We start from the raw sequence: 14,755 nt of genomic DNA, 5'->3' as shown, positions 1-14,755 counted from the left end.
GACCCACTGAGAATTCCTACTACAGTATCACCTCAGACTCCAACCCAACTCATCAATAAAGAAGCATTGTATCCCATGACTCTCTATAGGCGCCTCTGTCTCTACACCTTTGCTGCATCAGTCTTCTTTGCCAATTTTCCAGTTCATTACAAATACTAAACTTTTTTCTCAGTGGTAGAACACTCATCTAGAGTGCTTGCCTTATATATGGTAAGGTTCTGGGTTTAATCTCTAGTACTACAAAAATATAAAAATTCTAATTTATAAAGATTTATTTTTGCTTTATCTTTTGTAGTACTGAGGGAGTGGGGTTTGAACTCAAGGACTTGCACTTGTTAGGTCTGCTACTACTTGGGCCAGGGTTCTTAACCCTTTTCGTGTGTGTGTGTGTGTGTGTTTGTGTGTGTGTGTGCGCGCGCGCGCGCACACGCATGCTGGTTCTGGGATTTGAACTATCCCTGAGCTTTTCTGCTTAAGGTTAGCACTCTACCATTTGAACCACAGCTCCTCTTCAGGCTTTTTGTTGGTTAATTGGAGATAAGAGTTTCACGGACTTTCCTGCCCAGGCTGGCTTCAAACCAAGATCCTCAGATCTGAGCCTCCTGAATAGGTAGGATTATAAGTGTGAGCCACCAGCACCTGGCTTTGTTTTGGGTTTTGGTTTGTGCTGTTGTCCAGGGTCAAGCAATCCTTTTGTCCAGATGCATGCCACTGGTGCCCAGCTTTAATTTTTTGTGTAGTGTAAAATTTATTAGTGAAACAAAAATTAAATGACCAGCAATTTATGTCTTTGGAATGAAATTATATTGTGTTTTCAGAAAAACCTTCTACCATTCAACTTTATCTACTGTCATATTCTGTTTGGTTTTTCTGGTGGAGTGATTATTATCTGAAATTTTATTTTGGTATATGGAATAAGTAATTAGCATTAGAATTCCTGCTCTCCGCTCTCACTGTGACTACCTCAGTATTATAAACCATTTGTTTAATTCATCGTTTTTCACTAATGTGAAGCACTTTTTTAATCATCATTTCCCATGTAAGGTACATTTCTTTTCCTCTTGACTTCCCAGAGTCCCAACCATGAAATCAACAGGATTAGTATCACATTGGGTAGAGACATGGCGGGGTGGGGGGAGGAGAAGTGGGAGGAGGCTGCTGGTTAGCTAAGTGATGTAGATTTGATGTCTGAATGAATGATGTTTGGAGATCAAGTTTGAAGAGGAGTTATTTTTCCACAAGGTAGGCTAGAGATTGGAGAGACTATGTTAGAAATTCCTAGCAAGTCCCCAGGTTATCCCCTTACCTTGGCCCTTCCTTTTCTCTTCTAGATAAAACCATTAATTCTCATACTCTAGCCTATGTCAGAGTCCTAGGCTGAAGGCCTTGTTAATCCTTACTAATATGATCTCAGCTAGGTTGGGAGCCTCAGCTCCAGGCCAGATCGCTCATACACTTCCATGGTCCCATCAACCGTCTCCAGCTGCCTTCCTTGTCTAGTGTTCCTGCTTTTAGTATCTCTAGACGCAAATTTGGACTATACTTGTCAGAGTGGAAGTTGAGACAAAGGAGTAAAGCTGAGAAGGGTTTCAAAAAAAGATAAATGGGCTTTGGAGACAGTAGATGTGTAAGACAAAAGGGAGGAAGCGAAAGGAGCATTTCTAAATATTCAAACCAGATTCACTCTTTAAAGAAATACTGTCCAAGATTCTGAGATAAATCTAAAGTGGAATTTATTTGAATAAATTTCAGCTGACAGTTGACACCCCACCAGTGGTTTCTCTTGTTTGTCTTAGTGAAATCTCATTATGACAGGTGACTTTGCAAGTAGATCTCTGCATTACCAAATACTTGCATGGCCGAGCCAGTGACCTACTTTAAGCAGTATCCAATTTAGCAACTCCAGTTCAGCTGATTAATTTGGACAGCCTTGTAGGGCTTGTAGAATTTAATCTAAAGTACTGTAGTACACTTGTGTAGAAAAAAAAAGTCAGTTTCTCAGGGTTAGCTTTAATCCTATTTAGAAATCTTGTTTATTGTGGATATATCTTTATTCTTTATCTCATTATACATTATACTTTATTTACTTATCGTTATGCTTAATTGAGATGAAAAAAATGAGTGAAGATGGTTAAGAAATAGAGGACATGAATTTATCAAAACATATGCATGTATGAATGTATCACAGTGAACCCCTTTTTTTCTAAAATGCTAATAAAAATAAGTGAACAAAAAAAGAAGGGACACTATACTAAATGTCAGTTTTTATTTTTAAAAATTAACATTTCCGTTTAAGAAATTCTTATTTCGGGCAGGGCGCTGGTGGCTCACTCCTGTAATCCTAGCTACTCAGGAGGCTGAGATCTGAGGATCACAGTTCAAAGCCAACCCTGGCAGGAGAGACCGTGAGACTCCTATCTCCAATAAACCACCAGAAAACCGGAAGTGGCGCTGTAGCTCAAGTGGTAGAGTGCTCGCCTTGAAGCTGAGAGACAGTGCCCAGGCCCAGAGTTCAAGCCCCACGACCGACCGAAAAAAAAAAAAGAAATTCTTATTTCGGGCTGGGATGGTGGCTCAGTGGTAGAGTGCTTGCCTTGCATGCATGAGGCCCTGGGTTCGTTTCCCCAGCACCACATAAGCAAAAAGAAAAAAAGCAGGAAGTGGTGCTGTGGCTCAAGTGGTAGAGCGTTAGCCTTGAGCTGAAGAGCTGAGGGACAGTGCCCAGGCCCAGAGTTCAGGCCCCATGACCGGACCCAAAAACAACAACAAAAAAAGAAATTCTTATTTCTGGGCTGGGAAGGTGGCTCAGTGGTAGAGCGCTTGCCTTGCATGCATGAGGCCCTGGGTTCGATTCCTCAGCACCACATAAGCAGAAAAAAAAAGCTGGAAGTGGTGCTAGCACGCTACCACTTGAGCTGAAGAGCTGAGGGATAGCACCCAGGGCCAGAGTTTAGGCCCCACGACCAGACCCCCCCACACAAAAAAATCTTATTTCTGCCATTGTAAATGTAGATATAGGGGAATAGAGTGTGGATTGATATAGGTGGGATGAAAAAATGATGGTGAACAAGGAGCAGCAGGATGCAAAACAGCTTGAGCTATTATATACTGAAACCTATCTAAAAATAATAATAATAAGACTGGTTAAGATGACTTATACTTGTAATCATGGTTACTTGGGAGGCAGAGATAATAAGTATTGTGATTTGAGGCCAGCCTCAGCAAAAAGCTAGCAAGATTTCCATCTCTGTCAACAAACTTGGTTTGATAGTCTGTGCCTGTGATCCCAGCAATACTAGAGGTGATACCTCAGAGGGTCACCTTCAGAGTCTAGTCTAGGAAAAATATAAGACCTAATCTGAAGAATAAGGCAAAAAAGGTCTGGAAGTATGGCTTAACAGTAGAATGCCCTCAAATAAGCACAAGATGCTAAATTCAAACCACAGTTCTGTCAGAAGACAATGAAAGTCTGTTTATCAACGTCTTTGTTTACTGCTCCTCCATTGAAAAATTATAAGTGAGGACAGTTTGGGATTAGGTAGTTTGGCTTTTGTTTGTGTTTTGCTTTCTGGTTTGGTTTAGGAGATTGAACCCAGGCATGTCTTTTGCCACTGAGCTACCCCTCCAGATGTTGTTTGAGTTTTTATTATTTTTTATTTTGGTTAGTCATGAGGCTTGAACTCAGGGCCTGGATGCTTTCCCTGAACTCTTGTTCAGGCTAGTGCTCTCCCACTTTGAGCCACAGCTCCATTTCCAGTTTTGAGGTTGATTGGAGATAAGAGTTTCATGGGAATTTTTCTGGCCAGGCTGGATTTGAACCGTGATCCCCAGATCTCAGTCTCCTCAGCAGCTTGGATTACAGACATTAGCCACCAGTACCCAGCTTGTTTGGGGTTTTCAAAGTATTTCTTTTTTTTTTGATAGAAGTTTTTATTTTTTTAATTTAATTTAATTTTATTTGTGAACATTCTGTACAGAGGAGTTACATGGGAAAGATAATGATTACATATCTATCTTATCAAGCATTGCAGCCTCCTCCTTTGTTTACCCTTCACATCCCTTCCCAGCCCCCCCCCCCCCCCCCTCAATCTCAAAGTATTTCATAGATGACTTTTTTTTTTTTTTGTCGGCCGTGGGGCTTGAACTCTGGGCCTGGGCGCTGTCCCTCAGCTCTTCAGCTCAAGGCGAGCACTCTACCACTTGAGCTACAGTGCCACTTCCGGTTTTCTGGTGGTTTTATTGGAGATAGGAGTCTCACGGTCTCTCCTGCCCGGGCTGGCTTTGAACCGCGATCCTCAGATCTCAGCCTCCTGAGTAGCTGGGATTACAGGCGTGAGCCACCAGCGCCTGGCCATAGATGACATTTTTATAAGCGGACTTGAAATCCGTGTAACTTGGTTCTACATATATGTGTGAGGTTATTATTATTATTAGACCCAGTCTTTAATATGCCAGGCAAGCACTCACCAGCCATGTGGGTAAGATTGTAAAGATGTCAGACATACAACTGGCTTTGAAAGAGTGTCAAAATATTTGTGTTTTTACATTTCATTGAGATGTGATTTACATACCTCAAAATTCATCCATTTAAGTGTTCAATTAAAAAACTTTTAGTTAAATTTATATATTTTATAACCAACAACAACTCAGTTTTAGGAATTCCCATTATCCCAAAGATTTTCCTCTTCTCCATTTGCTGCTCTTTTTTTTTTTTTTTTTGGGTCCAGTCGTGGGGCCTGAACTCTGGGCCTGGGCACTGTCCCTCAACTCTTCATCTTAAGGCTAGCACTCTACCACTTGAGCCACAGCGCCACTTCCGGCTTTTTTCTTTTTGCTTATGTGGTACTGAGGAATCAAACCCAGGGCCTCAGGCATGCAAGGCAAGCGCTCTACCACTGAGCCACCTTCCCAGCCCCTGCTCTTTTTTTTTTTTTTAAGGGTGTGAGGGACCAGGACTGAGCTTGAATTTAGGGCTTAGTGCTCTTACTTACAGGGTGGTGCTTTACCACTTGAGCCATCCCTCCAGCCCTCCCCTTCTTGTCCGTTTGCTGTTAAGCCCTGTTCCCACTTTTGCTTTAGTTAACCTCTTGTTTTTTTTTCTGGACAATTCACTTAAGTCAAATCATACAATATGTAATCTTTCACTGAGTACAATGTGTTTAAGGCCCATCTATGTTGTTGTTTGTTCCTTTCTCCTTTTATTTTGTATTTTTGTCAGTGGTATGGTTTGAACTCAGGGCACTTGAGCACTGTCTCTGAACTCTTTTGCTCAAGGTTACCACTGTGCGCCACATCTCCGCTTCTGGGTTTCAGGTGGTTACTAGGAGATAAGTCTCACAGACTTTCTTGCCCCTGTCCGGCTTTGAACCACAATCCTCAGATCTCAGCCTCCTGAGTAGCTAGGATTATAGATGTGAATCATGAACACCAGGTTTTTTTTTATTGCTGAGTAGTTTTCTGCTGAGTGATTGAATGCTTGTCTACTCATCAGTTGATGGACAGTTAGGTTCGCTCATTCTTTAGCTATCATGAGTCATGCTGCTGCCAACATTCACGTGCAAAAGTAATAACCAAATGAGAAATGGCTAAATGTGAAAACTAGAAAATTACATTGAGGTATTTTTAACTGTGAAAACTAAAAATCTTATCTTACACTATATTACATAACAGTTTCACATTAATTCTGTCTCATAACCTGTGCTGTACCACTTGAGCCACACCTTCCAGTTCATGTTAATTCCTTATTGCTTCTTGAAGCTCCTTCTTGATTTGCAACTCCGCAATAATCCTGTTGTTTTAATGAAGTAGTGGAGTTTCATACTTGATATTTTCATAGTTATCACTTGCACTTCACCCTGGACTTCTAGAGCAGTGGCTTGGTTATACATGGAGGTAGCCCCGTCAGGCGGCTGCTGTAGGAAACCTGTCGGTGTAAGGAGTTCAGGCTGGGGAGGCGGGTGTGTGTGTGTGTGTGTGTGTGTGTGTGTGAGAGGAAGATGGGGGGGCGTGGGCGGAGGATGACCCATATGGTATGACACGCAAACTTGGAAGTTGAGTAGCTCTTCTGCTCCACAGGTCTTCACTGAGCATCTGCTATTGTGCTACATACTGGAAGGTAGAGGAGGAAGGTTTACTCGCTGCACCAGGAATTAATTATCTGTACAAGCTTACCTAGGAACTAAACAGTACTACAGGCCATGGGATCCCAGAGGAAGTCAGGGATGGGAGCAGGGACAGGGTTAGCAGAGTCTAGATGATGGTGGTGATAATGAAGAGGAAAGTACTTGTATTACTGAGCTAATCTTGAGACATGCATTTTTAGTCTGTTTTATAGATGGGAAAGCTATGAAACTGAGGTAGATATTTTGACCAAGGTGTTGAAATAGCTCGGGACATTGGGGTGTCACATAGAAATAACAACAACTCAAAGGAACTCGGCAAAGTTCACTGCCACAGAGGGGTCTGCCATCAGGAATCTGGCAGGCAAGCATGCAGAGCAGGCTGGCTGTCCCCTTTTTATCCCTAACCCAACAGATCCCATCCCTCTGCTCCCATTGCTTAACTAACTGGAAGTAATTAAAATGCAAGGAGTTTCTGACAGGATGTCTTAAAGTGCTCAGGAAAAAGGATGTATGTAACTAAAATGCAATTAACAAGAGCCAAGCTACCTGGCCAAAGCAGGAATCCTACAGAAAACAATTTGCTCTAGATTAACAGAAAGGAAGCATTGCTTTGATTTAAAAAAAAAAAAAAAGACATTTTTTTCCACAAAGGTCAAACAGTCTTGAAATTGGCAGATCTAGATTTTGGACAAAACGGGGAGAGACACCAGGTTATGTCTTGAATGGCCATGCACTTACCCTGGTGGAAGGGTGAGTGACCGCGCGCCTAGATTGGAAGTGTGAGGAACAGGAGAGACAGGCTGAGAGGAGGAGGGCTCAGCTTTGTGTCTCGTGACCTGAGTTGCTGCTGTACCATAAACCAGCTGCCTTTTGTATTAATTCTACTTTTGCTTTGCTTTCAGTCTTTTTTACTGTGAAGTATGTCACACAATCAGAACACTGTATAAGGGCTGGCAGTGCCTTCCTTCATGACAAGGCTCTGGTACCCCAGCAGCAAAAAAGAAACGAGTATAAAATATAGATGGAAAACTTAGTGAATTATTTTACTATATCGCCTTGGACATCAGAGAATAGACATGTAGGGACCCAGCAGACTCACTAGTCCTGATCCTTCCTCCCCCACCTGGACGTGACTACACTTCTCATTTAGGTTTCTTTCACTTCACTCACGCATACCTTCTGTAAACATTAATGTTTGGTCTGGTCTTGAACATGGAATCATATGCCATATGTTACTTCCTGTGTGGTTATCATGTTCGCAAGATTTGTTCACATTGCTGTGTGTAGCCTGTTACTTTTTCATGCTTTATAGTATTCCTTTTATTTATTTATTTTTGTCAGTCGTGGGGCTTGAACTCTGGGCTTGGGCGCTGTCCCTCAGCTCTTTAGCTCAAGGCTAGCGCTCTACCACTTGAGCGACACTACCACTTCCGGTTTTCTGGTGGTTCATTGGAAATGAGAGCCTCAAGGACTTTCCTGCCTGGGCTAGCTTTGAACTGTCATCCTCAGAACTCAGCCTCCTGAGTAGCTAGGATTACAGGTGTGAGCCCTCAGCGTCTGGCTCTTTTTTTTTTTTTTTAATGACATTCTGTAATGTACTTACTATTCTGCTGTGGAAAATATTTGGGATGGTTCCGGATGGAAGATGCCAAAGATAAAATCACAACAATTGAATTTAAAGATCTTAATTGGGTTGACTTCACTCCCCCCATTCTCCAAAGCCTCACACACATCTGTAATCCTAGCTACTCAGGGGGGCCAAGATCTGAGGATCATCATTCAGTGTCAGCCTGGCAGATAAATCCAAGAGATTATTTGCTCTTAACTAGCCAGCAAAAAGCTGGAAGTGTTGGTATGGCTCAAATGGTAGAGTGCCATCCTTGATCTAAAATGCTGAGGGAAAAAGTATGAGGCTCTGAGTTCAAGTCCTAGTACCAGCACAAATAAACCAAAACAAAACACATATTAAGCAAGCACTGGACCACTGAGCTACCCCTAATCCCTATCTGTCTTTAAATAGTTGATATTTTTTGTGTCTTAAGAAATAATTTTCTATCCCCACATTATAAAGCTATTGTTCCATAAGAGCTTCAAAAACCTTATTATTTCTCTTCTACATGTAGATATGTAGTTATGTAGTTCATTAGAATTTATTTTCATAGTTGGTATTCTAATTAATGCTTCTCTGCATTCAGTAATTTTTTTAATGTTTTATCCAGTTCTCTTCAGCAGGGTGGTTGCCTGAATTGCCTATTCCCAGAAGCAGAAATAATCTTAGCTTTTTAGAATGGAAACTCAGAATTTTATTAGTGCACAAAATATCATTAAATTCTTGTCATTTTGTCATGTTAAATTTGTTCATATGTGCATTTCAGGTTGTACAGTAGATTGACACCATTACCACAGAAATCCTTTGAAAATTTTGTTTTCACTTTGATCTGAAAATAATCTGTTTTTGTGTGATGCTTTGGGCTTAATCTCTAGCATGTATGTGTATGGCTCTCTGTCTCACACACACACATAAACACACACATACACACAAATCTGTCTTGTTAGGGAGCCTTAGTGAATATATTTACTAAAAACTTTCAAAAGGACTGAAAAACTATATGCTGTAGCTTCATGACTCTTTTCTATTTTTGTATACTGTTTTCTCATTTAAAAATGAGACCAAAAAGGAGCTTCTGTTTGTTCAGCGCTTCTCTCAGGTTGTTGCATTTCCCGCAGGGTAGTTTCAGAGCACTAATCACAGGAAGAATTCAAGTGAACGAATGCATACTAGCCAACATTGGCTTGGTAAGAAAACAGATTAACACGATACCGCCAACCCTCTTTCTCTGGTTACTCATGAATTTAAACCTCTCTGTTAGCCAGAGATGGACTCTATGCCAACCACATCCAGAATGCTGTTAGTTTCTGCTACAAAATATGAGAAACTGTTTTCAGTTGATGGCAACTAGAACAGTGACATAAGATGCTCCGGAACTGTTTTTACAGCCAGCGAGCACGGGGACAGAACAGCAAACTCTCATGGTTGTTGGCACAGAAAAGCTGGCTACGTGGCTGATGTTAAATTTGCCTTTCAAGACAGCCAGATCAAGAAATGGCTGAAGGCTTTTGCAGTTAGTAAACACAACTCCGGGAAGCCATGGCTAGGCGTTGCTGGGGAGCCTTTTGCAGCTTCCAGCAGCCTAGCTCAGGGGAGGCTCCAGAAAGGAAAACCTGACGTGGCCTCTGGGGAATGTTGCCCAGCGCATAGAGGCTCCCTGAAGGCAGAGAGCTGTCCAGGCTCTGTGCCCAGTGCCAGGCTACCTTACCCTAACCATCTCCATCTTTGAGATTCACCAGGAGTGAGGTGGCTTCCCTGAGCTGCTGGGACTAAACAAGTGTTTGTCTCCAGTGCAGCCACGCCCTTCCTCTGTGCTCAGCCCCAGTTAGCACTGAATGGCTCCCAAAATGCAGTTTGGGGTCTCCTCTCCAACAGTACATCCAAGACTCTTTTAGAGGGTCCTCAAGGTCCCAGCTAATTTAATTTATACTTGAGTGCCATATACCATTTAAATGCATTCTCGTGAGGCTGCAGAGCTTGTGATACAACAACAGATTGAAAGCCAAAGCTTCTAGAATGATCCATTTGTCATCCTGTTGTCCCCATACTCTCCTCCTCCTTGTCTCCCTCCCTATTGTCCCTTCCCTGCCCTACTCCTGTCTTTCCCTCTCTGTATATCTATTCCCTCTCCATATATCTATATCTCTCTCTTTATATCTATGTATATACCATATAAATGGGACCTAAGAGGGGAGGGAAGAGAGAGAGAGAGAGAGAGAGAGAGAGAGAGAGTGTGTGTGTGTGTGTGTGTGTGTATGTGTGTGTGTGTCTTGGACATTGGTGGCTCAATCCTATAATCCTCAAGAGGCTGAAATCTGAAGATCAAGGCTCAAAGCTAGCCCAGGCAGGAAAGTCCATGAGAGCCTAATCTCCAATTAACCACCAGAAAACTGGAAGTGGTGCTATGGCTTCAAGTGGTAGAGTACTACTAGTCTTGAGCAAAAAGAGCTTTGGGACATTGGCCAGGCCCTGAGTTCAAGCCCCATGACTGACCAAAAGAAGAGAAGAGAGAGAGAGAGAGAGAGAGAGAGAGAGAGAGAGAGGAGAGAATATCTGTAATATATCTCTATACATCTTTGACTGTATTGGGATTTGAACTCTAGGCCAGGCTGTAAGCGAGAGTCTTACCCCTTGAGCCATACTTTCAGCTCTTCTGCTATGTTTCTTTTTCAGATTAGGTCTCACTATTTTGCCTAGGTCAGCCTTGGACTGTGGTCCCCTTACCTTTGTCTCCCTATCTACCTCTCAAGCCACACATTAAAGATTCTTATCAAATTGTAAGACGTGGTGCTTTTCTCATGGATTTAATCCTTTGAAATAGCATAATTTGAATTTTTAAAATGTGATACATTATTATTAGTAAATTGTAATGAACTAATACTTTAAAGATTTCATAGTTTTACTTTGTGGTATGATAAATATTGATAATTATAATTAACATAGAGACACTTTTGTAGTTGTCAGTAATTTTTATGAATGAAATGGGGTTCCAAGGTAAATGGGTTTGAGGATCACTACTTTAGATTGTATTAATTCTAGTTTCTCTCTGTGTCTCTAAAGATGGCACAGATTGACTAGCCTATAATTTTCTATGCATTCTTTAAATTTCTGTGCCCCATAGCTGGTGCCAAGTTGTGGGTGTCTTTCCCCCATCCCCTTATCTACAGGTAAGTGACAGGGATCCTGTGGTAGGTGAGATTTCTTTGAAACTGCCAAGCTGGATAGTGCTGGGCAAGGAGTAAACACTTGTATTGTTACCTTCCATATCAGTGTCAAGTTCTCTGCTTTACCTAAAGAAAAATGACTATTTAAATATTTGTGAGCAACCTCAATAGAAATAGCCCTTTGATTAAAAATATAAAATTAGTAAACATTATGGAAGGCAAAACAGTTTTTCTTTAATTATCAATAAATGGATTACAGAAACATTCTTACTGAGCTGAGCATGATGGTACATGCCGGTAATCCCAGCATTGGTGGACTAAAGCTGGAAAACAGAGTTCTTTGTCTTCCTGAGCTATATGGAAAGTTTGAGAGTAGCCTAGGAGGCTATATATGTATTCTTAAAATAAAAGCATTTTGATATGGCCATGTGATCAACACTTGCTGGGCTTCCTACTCCTGAAAACTTGCCAGGCATGGTGCTTTGTGCTTAGTGAGACGTCAGTAAAGCTGACCAAGTTGAGATGAATCTCTTTTCTTCATCCAGTTGTCGTTCCCCACTATCTCTACCTCTTCCTCCAGTTTACAGTTGAATGTGCTTAGGTTTTTGTGTCAGTCTTTCTCAAGCCCGTTCTGTCAAGAGATGATAAACCATCCTGGGGCAGGGCTGGAGAACATAACATTATGCTAACTGCACTAGTAGCCCAAGATGGGGCACCATCTTTCTTCTCATTCCTGCTTCAGTCTGGATTTGTTTTCCTTAGGCAACCTTCCTTAACTGCCAAAGTACAAGAGTAAATTTAGCTGGGAACTGGTGGTTCACATCTGTAATCTTAACTGTAATCAGGAGGCTGAGATCTAAGCTAGCCTGGGCAGGAAAATCTGTGAAACTCATATATGGAAATCTGTGAAACTCATACTTCCATATAATTAGCAAAAAGCCAAAAGTGGAGCCATAGCTCAAGTGGTAGAGTGCTAGCCTTGGTCCAGGAAGCTCAGGGTCAGCACCCAAGCTCTTGAGTTCAAGCCCCCCAGTACCAGCACTAAAAAATAAAAATATGAAAGGAAAAGAATAAATGCAACATTTTTAGATCAGGGTCCTACCATGGGTGGCGAAGCTTCCTTCACTGTTTTTTTTGTTTTTTGTTTTTTCAGGAAGTGTTTGAGACCTTTGCAGGTTAAACACTACCCTGAAGCCAGGTGTCTCTGTGTTGACCAAATCTTAACAGTTGGCAGGCAGAATACTTGAGTACGCTCAGAATACTGTATTGAGTAGACTTTAGTTTTTCCTAGCAATGTGTGTGTTTATTCCACAAGAGTTTTTGAGCACGTCCCTGTCTAAATGATTGTGATAGCATGACACACATATGCAGACGCTGCCTTCTGGAAGCTTATAACCTGTAGTGTGCATGCACATAAACAAGTGCAGACACATGCAGCAAGCCCAATTACTAGCTTAAAGGAAGAATGCGCCCAGCTTACGTGCGAGAAGAGAGGGCATCACGAAAGATGTCACAGTAGCCTGGTGCCAGTGGCTCACGCCTGTGATCCTAGCTACTCAGGAGGCTGAGATCTGAGGATCATGGTTCAAAGCCAACCCAGGCAGGAAAGTCCGTGAGACTCCTATCTCCAATAAACGACTCAGAAAACCAGAAGTGGTGCTGTGGTTCAAGTGGTAGGTGCATTAGCCTTGAGCTGAAGAGTGGAGAGACAGCACCCAGGCCCAGAGTTCAAGTCCCATGACCTACCACAAACAAACAAAAGACTTCACAGTTGTTTCCTGAGCCTGCACTGCCAGTGGACAAGTGTGTCACATTGAGTGCTTCACAGAGGATGCGGCATGCACCGGGCCCAACTTGCACAGCATGCATGGCCAAGTGGTGCTCTAGGAAACGGAAAACAGTGCAGCTTTTGTGAGAGGAAACCAGTGGGTGAGCCCATACCAGTCCTGTATAACACACAGGGGAAAGTGGCTTTCCTTCGACACATTTGTACTTTTTGTTTTGCCAATACTGGGGCTTGAACTCAGGCCGTGGGTGCTGTCTCTGAGCTTCTTTTGCACAAAGCCAGTGCTGTACCACTTAATATAGTTTGGAGTCATTAATAAGTTCCACTTCTGGCTTTTTGGTAATTTATTTATTTACTTGTTTGTTTATTGGTCAGTCATGGGGCTTGAACTCTGGGCCTGGGCGCTGTCCCTCAGCTCTTCAGCTCAAGGCGAGCGCTCTCCCACTTGAGCCACAGTGCCACTTCTGGCTTTTTCTGCTTATGTGGTGCTGAGGAATCAAACCCAGAGCCTCATGCATGCGAGACAAGCACTCTACCACTGAGCCACCTTCCCAGCCCATTTTTTGGTAATTTATTGAAGATCCAAGTCTCACAAACTTTCCCTGGTTTTGAACCATGATCCTTAGTTCTCAGTCTTGAGTTGCTAGGATTACAAGTGTGAGTCATTGGCGCCCAGCTCTAAACTTACTTTTGAGAAAGGACTTCTGGGACTAACAGTAGTAGAGACAACAATATTTTGTCTGAAATTTATTGATTCAAGCAATATAAATGAAGTATGCAGAGGTAGTTATTGTGACAGAATGTAGGCCTAAAGCCATGGGAAATGGATGCACTGTCACTCAAGTGCTAAGGAAATTACCGCTGTTATTTGATTTGGTGATGGGAAAGGGAATCACAGAAATAGTGAGACAAAGGACAAAGGGCAAACCAGTGCAGCAGCAATACTCACAAGACACTATGTTGGAAATGAACTTTACAACTTGGGGGAAGGGAGTCGGGGTGGGAAAGCAGGAGAAAATGAGGATTTGTACTCATTTCCGTTCTTATGTAACTGTAACACTTTTGAATATCACCTTTACAATAAAAATTTTAAAAATTTAAAAAAATTACCAATGAGCTACATCCTCAGCTTTAAGTCCACATTATTAATAGCCATTTGGTTTTTATTGAGTGGGGTTTGGGTGCTCTGTCTTATACTAGGCATCTTTTACACACTTAATTTATACTTGGAAAGTACCCTCTGAAGCCAGGGATGCTGCTGCACAATTATAATTGTAGCTACTTAGGAGGAGAGACAGGAAGGACTTTGAGTTCCAGACCAATCTGGGCCATGGACAAAAACAAAATACAAACAAGAAGTCTGTGGGTGTAACTTGAGTGGGAGATTGCCTTTGTAACATGTGTGAAATCCTTGGTTCAGTTCCCACTACCACCAGTAGCCCTGGAAGATGCTGTTCCTATCCAGTGGATCAGAAGCTAAGGGTCTGAGTCAGGCCACAGGCTCACAAGTAGCTGTACTTGGTGGAGACTGTTCGCCCAGAGCATGGAGATCATTGTGATGTTTCTCTCTTTCCAGGGTTTTGGTTTTTTGCACTGAATGTAACTTAGACTCATCGTCTCTGGCTGGTGTTGCCCCTGGATACTGTCAAAGGTAAGTTTCAAAAGTTTAAATCTACCATGTACTTGCAATAAAACAGGAGTATTAATTGTAAAAAGAAAAGAAAATATTGTGATATTCTTTGCAGTGTTCTTTTAGAAGGATGTTTGAAGTGATAGTTTCTGCTTTGTTAGTTCTGACTGTCTGTCTGCAGTACTGGGGATTAACCCATGGCCTGAAACAAGTTAGGCATATGCTTTACCACTTGACCTGTGACCCCACACCTTTTGTTTTTATTTTTCAGACAAGATTTTACTACTGGGGCTGGGAAGATGGCTCAGTGGTAGAGCGCTTGCCTTGCATGCCTGAGGCCCCGGGTTCAATTCCTCAACACCACATAAGCAAAAAGAATAAAAGCTGGAAGTGACGCTGTGGCTCAAGTGGTAGAGCGCTAGCCTTGAGCTGAAGAGCTGAGGG

General features: G+C 42.2%; 1 protein-coding gene across 1 annotated transcript in view; it reads left to right on the top strand.

The window, feature by feature from the left end:
- The window catches only part of Tnrc6b (trinucleotide repeat containing 6B), a 241,956-nt gene that overhangs the window by 40,424 nt on the left and 186,777 nt on the right, over window positions 1–14,755 (top strand). The window contains exon 2 of the mRNA XM_013024871.1: window positions 14,258–14,332. The gene's annotated coding sequence lies outside the window, so the exon portion shown is untranslated. The remainder of the gene's footprint in view (window positions 1–14,257; window positions 14,333–14,755) is intronic.

The sequence above is a fragment of the Dipodomys ordii genome, unplaced genomic scaffold (genome assembly GCF_000151885.1).
Source record: "Dipodomys ordii isolate 6190 unplaced genomic scaffold, Dord_2.0 Scaffold79, whole genome shotgun sequence".
Classification (NCBI taxonomy): Eukaryota; Metazoa; Chordata; class Mammalia; order Rodentia; family Heteromyidae; genus Dipodomys; species Dipodomys ordii.
This window is presented reverse-complemented; position numbering and strand designations above follow the sequence as displayed.